General features: G+C 44.6%; 1 protein-coding gene across 5 annotated transcripts in view; it reads left to right on the top strand.

The window, feature by feature from the left end:
- The window catches only part of SNX21 (sorting nexin family member 21), a 368,146-nt gene that overhangs the window by 51,883 nt on the left and 303,975 nt on the right, over positions 1–12,288 (top strand). Inside the window, exon 1 of one of the 5 annotated variants that reach the window (XM_068263248.1) lies at positions 4,614–4,757. The exons of the other annotated variants lie outside the window; for them this stretch is intronic. The gene's annotated coding sequence lies outside the window, so the exon portion shown is untranslated. Of the gene's footprint in view, positions 1–4,613; positions 4,758–12,288 lie in introns of those variants that run through there. 5 annotated transcript variants of the gene reach the window in all.

Here is a 12,288-nt window from a genome sequence, read left to right as displayed (position 1 = left end):
ACCTTTTTCTGCTGGTAGTCACAGATTGGAATGAGGATCCATCAAGCCTCCAAAATCAAGTCCAATCAATGCAGCACCAAACTGGGCTCGACCAATCAAAACAAGAAGATTCTCCAAGATTTCACGTTTATTTGCAGCGGTTATATAGCACATACAGATCAGCACTATCACTCCCAATAGAAACCTGCAGCAAGTCTTCACTGTGAGTAGCAAAACCTGATTACCTTTGCTTTGCCAGCAAGTGGATTTCCTCAACATTTCAAGCTCCCATTCCGACACTGTGAAGAAGAGCCGCTCAGATGCGTGGGATACAATAGAAGAGCACTTAGTCTATAGCAGGGGTAGGGAACCTATGGCTTGGGAGCCAGATGTGGCTCTTTTGATGGCTACGTCTGGCTTACATACAAATCAGTAGAGGTGGATTCACTAAGCTACACTGATCAAGCAGCACAGCTTAGTGTGGCAGCGCAAATAACATTTTCAAAGTAGGCACGCTACTGCTGTAGCATGCACTGCTAACTTACGCTACCCCAAAATGAACGGCTGCTCCAATTGTCCCACTCTGGACCCTGTCAGGTCCATTGACTTTGTAGGACGAGATCCCCACACTTTGATTGGCCCAATAGGCTGCCTGTCACTTGACAGGCAGCCCGGGGCCAAAGTGCGGGGGTCTCGTCCTACTAAGTGAATCAACCCCCATACTGCGCATGTGTATTCATTAAGAGAGGCTATAGCATGGGAGGAACAGTCCATGCTGCTGTAGAAACTTAGAAAAGCTACTGTCTTTTTCTTGGATACCGGAAATTATAGATATTTTTGAAGGTGAGTGGGCCAGGTCAGTAAAGCAGGCAGACTTGTAAAATAAGACAAATAAACTGTATCCTCTGTTTGTTTTTTAAACTGATTTTTTAATAGCTCGTTCCCTAATTCCCTTTATGAGGTTACCCGGTCATGTTACCTTGAGTCTGTCTCCTTTAACGATCTGGATAGGACATTGGCCTTTATTCAGTTCATATTTTTTCTTGAATTTTCCCCTAGGAGATAATTCTTCGTCTTCTGTTTGAAATAACTTTTCAGCACCCGCCAGTTGAAAAAGTACCAAAAAGTAGATGAGAAAATACAGTAAAAATTATTTTCTTGCTTGCTGGTGGCTTAAAAGGCATTTTATTGATAAGATATGAAAATGGGCTCTCTCCCCCTTTTGTGTCTTGGAAATCATTATACATTTTATTTATCGTGTTACTTTTATCACTGTCATTACCAATTCAGTATTTTGTATTTTGTATCATATTTGTATTTTGTCACTAATTATGTATCTTGTATATTGGTGTACACCATTGTCTGTATTATTATGTACCCCATGTTTGTTTCTTACTTTGTACTGCGCCACGGAATATGTTGGCGCTGTCATGATCGCTTTTGCAGCATGTACTGCTGGCTGCAGTTGTACTGCAGCCAATCAGTTCTGATTTCTTTACATACATTTGCTTGCTTAGCTTTGCTTGCACTCATATTAAGTGTTGATTCCATCTGCAATAGCTCTGCAGTTCATGGCAGCTTGAGATGCTCTTGTGGGTTCAAACATTGCTTTGCAGCTGAGCTGCAATTCCTTTCATGCAGGTTGCTTAGTTTTGTCTGCCTTTTCCTGCTGTCAGCTTGTGACTGATTACCATTCACCTGTGTGGGAATTTGCATGTCCACTCCCACTTGATGACCTCAGTATAAAGAGTTGCTTCCTGCTGTGCTCCCCATCCGTCATAGTTTCAGTCTCAGTCTGTCTAAGCTGTTACTCCTGGACCTCTGTTCCTGGTTCTCGTGTGGATTGCGCTTGCTCTTGCGGAAGAGCAGTGAATCCTTCCAGTCATGTTCCTGGAGATTAGTCATATAGCTACGCTTGCTATTGACTGTCTCACTCCTGTCTGTTTGTCTACGTATGAACGCTTGGTGTCACTGAGGAGTGACTGGATTAGCAAGCGTTAATTCCGTTTGTCTCAGTCTTTGTTTATGTGTGTCCTTCGGGACTGTAGTTAGTTCCTGATACGTGCGTATATATTGGTTCGCCAGTATATTCATATCTTAGTTAGATTTGTTATTTTGCTAGTCTTGCGTCATATATTGGTTCATTGCCAATATATACGCATACTAGCGCGTTTGTTATTTTCCATATTGCGACGCGGATTATTACATCTTAGTTGGTGTTGCGTCATATATTGGTTCATTGCCAATATATACGCATACTAGTGTGTTTGTTTATTTCCACATTGCGACGCGGATTACTGTATATATTTGTGTATCTTATGTACCTGTTTCTTGCTCTGCCTTTGTCTTACCTTGTGGATTGCGCCATCTCTTGTGGAGGAGTGGCGAATCCTTTCAGTCCTGTGCTTGCGCGGTAAGCCATTGCTGCGGTCGCGAGTGGCTGCCTCGTTCCAGTCTGTCCTGTTTGTGAATGCTTGCTGTCACTGTGGAGTGACTAGATAGGCAAGCGTTCATTCTGTCTGCCAGTCCTTTTCTCTTTGAGTTCTAGTTAAGTACGCTCAGCGCTGCTTTTGCACTGAGCAAACTTTGTTAAGTGTCATTGTGGTTGCTCGGAGCTACGCCTGCTCTGTGCGCCACATCTCCTGCTGGAGTCAATCCTCTCCTCCACCAGTGCGTTCGCACTATACCCTGAGATTCATAGTCTTATGCGTTGCTTGCGTCATGTGCGTGTGTTTCCTTTACGTCAGAGTGTGCATTGCGCGCTGAATGTAGAGGATACACCGCCAAGCATTACAGGCGCTTTATAAATCAATAATAATAATAAAAATATCACCTACAGGAACACTTAGGAGAAAAAGTGAATTGAATAAAGCCCATTGACAGATATCTCTGCGCTTTGCTTAGTTAGTTGAGCTACCTGTAAGTCATCTATTGCCCTTTAAACTGGTAAAAAAAAAAACATTTCTTTTCACTAGTATTAAATTAAGCCATTAAAAAGCTGACCAGTGTATTGCAACCCTAGTTCAAGAGGAGTGGGAAGAGATTGCATAGTCTCCCAAACTGCCAAAAGGGTCTTCCCGCATATTAGAGGGAGATTGACACAAATCTATATCCTACACCAGGCATATCTGATCACTAAAGTGCCACTACCTCCATCTGTGTAATAAAGTATCCTGTCCTGGCCCCATTCTCCAAGCCTAGTGGTAGTAAGTTACTAGGGTCATCCATGATGACATGGGGTGGCCTATCAGCTTACACTCCAAAACTTGCCTACTTGGTATAACTGGGGACTCCAAAATAACAAAGTACACTAACATCCTGTGTGCCAGAAAGGCAATAGCAGCTAGAAAGATATATTCTGGCCCACCCAGTTTTTGTGACTAGATTAGGATGCCCAGTCGCTCTCTACCTTGTATGTAAAGTTGTTTATGTGCATGGGAGTTGCCCATCAAAATAAGATAAGGTCTAGGGGATGTGGACAGGTAACCTTTTAACAACAACAGTATAGTCTGATAGATAATGCATAGCACTGAAATCTGCACTACCCCCTGTGTATTTCATCCCTGTATCAGCAGAAATTCTGGAAGTATTGCAACAAGTATAAATTGTTCATTAACCTGTTCTCAGATCAAAGTTATGTTTGTTGTAAATATTGGTCTTAAAGTGGAACTCCAGTGAAAATAATGTGATAAAAAAGTGCTTCATTTTTACAATAATTATGTATAAATGCTTTAGTCAGTGTTTGCCCATTGTGAAATATTTTAAATGCCTGATTTATATTCTGACATTTATCACATGGTGACATTTTTACTGCTGACAAATGATGTAGCTGCTGCTTGCTGTTTTGGCAGTTGGAAACAGCTGTAAACAGCTATTTCCCACAATGCAACAGGGTTCACAGACAGGAAACTGCCAAGAGTACATACTCAGAATTTCTTTGTGGGAGGAGTTTCACTACAACATCAGCCATACAGCGCCCCCTGATGGTCTGTTTGTGAAAAGGAATATATTTCTCATGTAAAAGGGGGTATCAGCTACTGATTGGGATAAAGTTCAATTCTTGGTTGGAGTTTCTCTTTAACTACCATTATTACAATGCTACAATAAGTTAACCAGTAAGTTTATATCATGTTTTATGTTTTGGCTATTGGTTTGGTCTGTCCAACATCTTTTTCTATATTATTTATATACTGTACATGTACAATAACATTTTCTTTTCATACAAAAAGTTGTGACCAGAGGTAAATCTGCCATTATTCCTCAAGGGCTGGTTTATGCTGGTTTATTCCTCAAGGGCTGGTTTACGCTGAATCAGTTACTGTCAATTGTAATTGGCAATAGACAACTGATGCTCAGTGCAGGTGAAGGAATTTTCCATGTGTCCCTCCCTATGGCTCAGTTTACACCTATGTGGTATAACTGAAAGCTATTTCACAACACACTGCCTGCAGCCTTTTGTGTGCGTTGTGGACCCAATATACTGCCACTGATGAACAACTGAATCAGTTAAAAACATATCAGTTGCTATCAGTTGCCAGTGTAAACTCAACCTAAAGGTGCGTACACACCTTTGATGGAAGTCACCCGTCAGGGATCAGGACCCAATCCCCTTGGGTGACATCGCTGGGTCGGGCTAAACAGACGCGAGTCCGCTGTGCAGCTGACTGACGCGCTGTAGGGCTATGTGGGGAGGTGGAAGGATGATGGAGAGGTGTATGTGTGATGTCACGCGGCAGGCGAGGAATCGGCATAGATAATGGGATCGGCTGTTTCAAATGGTGAGTTGATCCGCCGGGCAGATCGCTTTTTTGGGGGAATGGGGTCACTGTACACACGCTTGATTATTGGCTGAGGCAGTCATTTTCGGCCACCTCAGCTGACTATTCAAGCGTGCTTTAAAGGGATACTTAAAGAGACTCCGTAACAAAAATAACATCCTGTTTTTTATCATCCTACAAGTTCCAAAAGCTATTCTAATGTGTTCTGGCTTACTGCAGCACTTTCCACTATCACAGTCTCTGTAATAAATCAACTTATCTCTCTCTTGTCAGACTTGTCAGCCTGTGTCTGGAAGGCTGCCAAGTTCTTCAGTGTTGTGGTTCTGTGATGCATCTCCCCTTTCCTGGCCCCTCTATGCACACTGCCTGTGTATAATGATCTCTTGAGATACAAAAGGAAGGCTGTATACAGCCTGCTTGTGTATGGATGTATTTTCTATGTGTGGACATACTGTACATCAACGTACTTCCTGTTTTGGTGGCCATTTTGTTTGTTTATAAACAAACTTTTTAAAACTGTTTTTAACCACTTTTAATGCGGCGAGGAGCGGCAAAATTGTGACAGAGGGTAATAGGAGATGTCCCCTAACGCACTGGTATGTTTACTTTTGTGCGATTTTAACAATACAGATTCTCTTTAAGTCTAATTAAAAATTAGTTTAACTTACCTGGGGCTTCTTAGTTTCAAAAGTTTTTTTTATTGAAGATCAAATCGACAACAAATTACAGCAATGACTTGCCCGGTAAGGGGCTGATTTTCATAAGATAACAAAGTGTACCTGGGGCTTCTTGCAGGCCCCTGGAGTTATCCTGTGCCCACGACGTCCATCTGAGTCCCTCTGGGCAGTAGCGGCGACCCCCGCAAAGCTAGCCAGTCGCCAGCTACTGCACATGGGTGGCCCAGAGCTGTGCGCACGATGATCACGTTCGTGCGGCTTGGAGCGCTCTACGCATGTGCAGTAGCAATTTTTGCATACAGTGCTTGTGCAAAATGCTCCTGGCTGCGGGGATGAGGCGCTTGGCTGGCCAGCTAGTGTGGGTGGCAGATATGAAGGCTTTTCAGTTCCTAATTTACATGGTTACTATATACTGTAAATTGTTACTGTAAATTGAGAAGTCTCTTCAAACTCACTGATTGTATGAAATAGAAATTTCTATTATAGTGCCTTACATTCCCAGCTGCCTTTTCTGGTTCCCTAAAATTTCAACTGTTAAAAAAGAAATCTATTCTCTGCCCTGCTGTGTAACAATATCCAGATATAGAGTTACGTGTGAAGAAAAAATCCTCCTTTTTCATGCAACCTCAGTTATAGGATCTCTGTCGCGAAAATCTTAAAATGTAAAATATATGTAAACATATACAATTAAGAAGTACATTTCTTCTAGAGGAAAATGAGCCATAAATTACTTTTCTCCTATGTTGCTGTCACTTACAGTAGGTCATAGAAAGCTGACAGAACCGACAGGTTTTGGACTAGCCCATCTCCTCATGGGGGGTTCACAGGGATTTCTTTATTTTCAAAATGCACTTGTTCACACTAGGGGTGTTTTCCATCTTTTTTCAAGCGCAGGCGATTTTTAAAATCGCCAACAAAACGCTTGTGCAATGATTCCCTATGAGAGAGCTCACAGCTGAGCGGTTCATTTCTGATCCGATCCGCTCAGCAAAACAGTGTCTGTACCATTTTTGAGGCATTTTTGCTATAATGGAAGGTATAGGAAAAAGGCAAAACGCTCACAAAATCACTTTGTGCAGTGATTGTGTTTGCATTCTTAAGAATAAATACATTGTATTTATTCTTTTCCGGGTCAAAGAGTTCACTTCCTGACTTGCGGGAGTGCATTACAAAACCGCTCTGAACAAGTGCCGGGAGGGGGAAAAAACTGCAAAAAACGCTTGCATTTGCCTTTTTCGTTTTTAGGAGTGAATGGCAGTAGCTCCGTCCAACTGCCAAAAAAGTGTATGGTGAGCAGGGAGGCTGGCCAGCATCTTTGTATAAATCTTTTTCAGGGAGTGTCTTTATAAAGGATAAAGGTCATGCTGAGAATCCCCTATGGAGAGATAAGTGACCTTAGCCCGTTTAAAAACGGGCTAGGTCTGTCAGTAATCCGCCGCGCGCACACGCCCGGCTCATTTTACTCAGGAAGAAACATACTTCTTATTTGTATGTGTTTTAAATTTTAGGATTTTCGCGATAGTTCCTCTATAATATCAGCATGGCAGCCCAAATTTCTTACCAAGCATGACTTAGACCACCTCCTCTCCCTGGACTCAGCATACATTTTTTTTTTTTGTGTGTGTGGACTATATCTTAGATCTATTGAGGACTAAGTTAAACTTGCTGCAAGTGCTTAATTAATGTTAAACTTGCTGCAAATGCTTAATCTAAAATGCAGGGATGTCAAACTCATGTCCTCAAGGGCCAAGGTTCTCACACATTTTTGGCACATCATGAAAGGTGTGGTTCATCAAGTAGAATACATTTCTTAATTTTCTGTCCATTGGCCTGTGAGGACTGCAGATCGACACCTGTGGTCTAAATCTTCAGGACTCTCAATGCTTTCACTATCTATGATTACAGGCTTATATTTTGACTCCATAAAGATCACTAACCTTTCCTCAGTAAACAGGTTTAGAAAATATATGGGTCTTGGGCCCCACGTAAAATGCCTGGCATTAGTTCTTTATGGCCAGATCATTGTTCCATCACATGTTCCGAATGACAATGATTACTAATATGGTTCAATGAAAACAAAACACCCAGATGCATCACCACAAAAGAAGATATACATAAAATATTGTATTTTGATATAATACTCCAGAGGAACTATGTAGACATAATGTTCTTTTTTTTCCACTTCTTTGTTGGAGACACTGTAATATCATAAGCTCTATATAAAATGCATTCTGCTAATGTCCAATTGTTTAATCACAATGGCCCAATTAAATCAGACCCACTCAAGCACAGAGATACAACCAGATTCTGTAATCCCTATATTGGGTTGCCTTAGTAAGGGCCTTATGCTGGGTACACATGATGCGATTTCCCGCTCGATCCGCGGGATCGATCGATTATTTACAACATGTTAAGTATGCAAACTCTACGCTGCATCGATCGAAACCCGATCGAACATGTCGGAGATAATCGATCCCGCGGATCGAGCGGGAAATCGCATCGTGTGTACCCAGCATTAAACCATGTTCACAAAGACTGGCCATCTACTACCTCACAGAGATGTCTCATCACATCCAATTGGAAGAAAACCCAACATACCTAATAGATTGGCCTTGACAATTAAGCTAATCCAAGCATATAATCTGAATCTGTAACGATCGGTGAAGCACAGAGAGGATCTGATTACCGGTGATCTGCAGTATCACTGGGAATACAGATATATACCAGATTATAAGTGATCTGCAGTCTCACCGATAATCCGATATACTAGCTAACCTCTGTTCACCTGAGTAGAGTGTAGTGTTTGGTGTAACAGTAACACTTTGAGGACTAGGCCTCAGTGCAGCAAGGAGTACTGCACAGATTCCTTCTGCAGACCTGAGCTCTCCAAGACGGGAGGAGTCAGACTGACAGTAGGAAGAATGTCTGGAAGTGACCCTCAGGAGGAAGGGTCGCTAACAGAGCGAGGAACCGCCTCTAACGGTAAGGTCGGTTCTCGAGGTCGGACAAGCCAGGTCGTACACACACGGACAGATAAAGTACAAGATCAGGAGGCAAAGGCGGAGTCTAAGTACAGGCAGGGTTCGGTAACGGGGTATCAGAAATATCGAGGTACAGAATCAGGAGGCTGAGGCGGAGTCTAGAAACGAGCCGGGGTTCGGCAACAGGGTATCAGAAATATCAAGGTACAAGATCAGAGTTCAGAAGGGTAGTCAAGGCAGGCAAAAGTCATAACAAATATTCACAATCAAACTAGTACTTTAAGCTATCAACAAAATCTAGCTAAGTGTAGGATTACAGCTCCAGCTGGTCCCGGCACACTTGCGGATCTGACTACGGATCTGGGTGCTTCCACATATGTGATCGCACGCCAGACAAAGAGCAAGTGAAAAACCAGCAGTATATATACTCTAGAACCTTTCCAGGACCTCCCTAATTGCTGGTCCAATGAGAGCAGTGGAATTTGTCAGCTGACCCAGCTGGTCAGCCGACACCCTTCTAACTGCTATTTAAACTCTGCCTCTGTGCTCGCGCGCGTGTAAGTCTGAATCTTGGTGGACTATCAGTCCCAGCCACACCAGTACTGTCTTGCAATGTATCCAGTGAACTGAGTGCGGGAGCCGCCTCCGATGCGGATTCCGCCGCTCTGCCTAAGCGGCATGCGGCGTTTTTTCCGCGTTGTGACGCCATGCTGGACGCGGAAACAGCCGCCTCGCCTTGAGAGACAGCGGCTTTTCCGCGTTTCACCACAGTACCCCCCCCCCCCCCCCCCCCCGAGGAGTGGACTCCGGACAACTCCTACCAGGCTTCTCAGGGTGTAAGGCATGAAACTCTTTCCTCAACTCATCCGCATGCATGCGAGTCCCCGGTACCCACTGTCTCTCCTCAATGCCATATCCCTTCCAGTGTACCAGATACTGTACCGAGTTCTGGACAATGCGAGAGTCCAAAATTTTCTCTATTTCGAACTCAGGATGACTATCCACCAGGAGAGGAGGAGGAGGAGTAGGGCCCACATGGACTGCAGGTTTGAGCAGGGATACGTGAAATGATCTCACCCCACGCATGCTGGCAGGGAGATCAACGGTATAAGTGACGTTGTTGATCTTTTTGGTCACAGAAAACGGACCCACAAACCTGGGGCCCAGTTTGGCAGAAGGCTGCTTCAGGGTCAAGTGACGTGTGGACACCCAGACTAAATCCCCTGGCTGAAACTTCCATTCCATGGAACGTCTCTTGTCCGCTTGACCCTTTTGACTTTGGAACGCTTTCTGCAAATTATCTCTAACAATTCCCCAATTGTCCCTTAGTGACCTCTGCCAATCCTCCAGCGCTGGGAACGGAGAAGAGGCAACTGGCAAAGGGGAGAACTTGGGCGACCTCCCTGTCACAATCTGGAACGGGGAAAAACCAGAAGAAGAACTCTTTAAATTATTCTGCGCAAATTCTGCAAAAGCCAGAAACTTCACCCAGTCATTCTGTGCCTCCGCAACGTAACATCTTAAAAACTGTTCTAAAGACTGATTAATTCGTTCAGTCTGCCCATTCGTCTGTGGGTGGTAGCCTGACGAGAAAGACAGCTTCATGCCCATTTGGTGGCAAAATGCCCTCCAGAATTTAGAGATAAATTGGACTCCCCGATCGGACACAATGTTCTCCGGAATGCCGTGTAGCCGGAAAATGTGGACGATGAATAGGTCAGCCAATTCTTGGGCCGAGGGGAGTCCTTTCAAAGGCACGAAATGGGCCATTTTGCTGAAGCGGTCGACTACCACCCAAATGACCGACATGCCTTCAGACCTGGGGAGCTCACCCACAAAATCCATGGACAAGTGGGTCCATGGTTCACTCGGGGCGGGTAAAGGCTGTAAGGTACCGACAGGTGCCTGCCGGGAGGGTTTACTTTTGGCACATACCGCACATTCCCTGACATATTCCTTGCAGTCTGATGCCATAGAAGGCCACCAAGCACACCTGGCAATCAGATCCTGCGTTCTGGCAGCACCAGGGTGACCAGCACTCTTATGGGCGTGAAACATTTGTAAGACCTGTAGACGAAAAAACAGTGGGATAAACAAGACCCCCTCCGGTTTTCCCTCAGGGACATCCTGCTGAAAGGGACCCAAAACCTTTGTCCAATCCTCCCAGGTCTCTGTGGCTGCTAACACCAGCCTCTGCGAGATGATGGACTCAGGAGCGGGGGGCTGTGCTGTCTCTAATTCGAAACATCTGGACAGGGCATCTGCCTTGATGTTTTTGCTGCCTGGAGTGTATGTGATAATAAATCTGAACCTCGTAAAAAATAACGACCAACGGGCCTGTCGGGGACTTAGTCTCTTAGCCCCCTCCATGTATTCCAGATTCTTGTGATCAGTATACACCGTGATCGTGTGTTCTGCCCCTTCTAACCAGTGGCGCCATTCTTCAAATGCCAATTTAATGGCCAGAAGTTCCCGGTTGCCTATGTCGTAGTTTTTCTCTGCCGGTGAAAACCTCAGAGAGAAATAGGCACACGGGTGCAACCTTCCCTGCAGCCCAGAGCGTTGAGACAGCACAGCCCCTACTCCAACTTCTGAGGCATCAACCTCCACAATGAATGGGTAAGAGGTGTCTACGTGTCTTAATATGGGTTCAGAGCAAAACAATTTTTTCAAGTGAGAAAAAGCTGCCACAGCCTCAGGAGACCAGTGGTTGGTATCTGCCCCCTTTTTTGTGAGACTGGTAAGAGGGGCAATCATCGTGGAGTATCCCTTTATGAACCTCCTATAGTAATTTGCAAAACCTAAAAATCTTTGCAGGGGCTTCAACCCCACTGGCTGTGGCCATTCCAGGACAGCTGTGACCTTGGCAGGATCCATTGACAGGCCTGAGGTGGAGATCACATACCCTAAAAATGTGACAGTGGTCACCTCGAAAATACATTTCTCCACCTTGGCATACAGCATATTTTGCCTCAATTTGTCCAACACGAATTTAACGTGGACCCTGTGCTCGGGGAGGTTGTTGGAATAGATTAGTATATCGTCAAGGTATACTAGTACAAACCTACCCAACACCTCCCTGAATACCTCGTTGATTAATTCTTGAAAGACGGCTGGCGCATTGCACAACCCGAAGGGCATCACTAAGTACTCGTAATGCCCGTCGGGAGTGTTGAAGGCCGTCTTCCATTCATCACCCTTTCTAATGCGGACCAGGTTGTATGCACCCCTCAGATCTAATTTTGAAAAGATCTTAGCGTTGGTGACTTGCGTAAATAAATCGTCTATCAATGGTAACGGATAACGATTCTTCACCGTGATTTCATTCAGGCCACGGTAGTCGATGCATGGTCGCAGCCCTCCGTCTTTTTTCTTAACAAAAAAGAATCCGGCCCCTGCAGGCGACCGGGAGGGGCGAATGAACCCTTTGGCTAAATTGTCACGAATGTACTCCTGCATCGCTATTTTCTCTGGTCCAGACAAATTATACAGGTGACCCCTAGGGGGCATACAACTGGCACGGAGATCGATGGGGCAATCGAAAGGGCGATGAGGAGGTAACTTGTCAGCAGCCTTGGGACAGAATACATCCGAGAACTCAGAGTATTGCTCGGGAACCCCCTCCACATGCAACTTGGTCTGACCTAAAGTCACCTTCCCTAGACACTGTTGGGAACAGAAGTCTGACCAACTAGTTAATTGTCCTGTAGCCCAATTAATCTGTGGCGAATGGAGCTGCAGCCAGGGCATTCCTAAAACAATTGTGGAGGTGGTCATGTGTAATACAAAGAAACTTAGACTTTCGTTATGCAGAACCCCAATAGTGACTTCCACCTCTGGGTGTCTGAGACAGCGGACGGTCCCTTTGCAGCG

The sequence above is a fragment of the Hyperolius riggenbachi genome, chromosome 12, assembly GCF_040937935.1.
Source record: "Hyperolius riggenbachi isolate aHypRig1 chromosome 12, aHypRig1.pri, whole genome shotgun sequence".
NCBI lineage: Eukaryota > Metazoa > Chordata > Amphibia > Anura > Hyperoliidae > Hyperolius > Hyperolius riggenbachi.
This window is presented reverse-complemented; position numbering and strand designations above follow the sequence as displayed.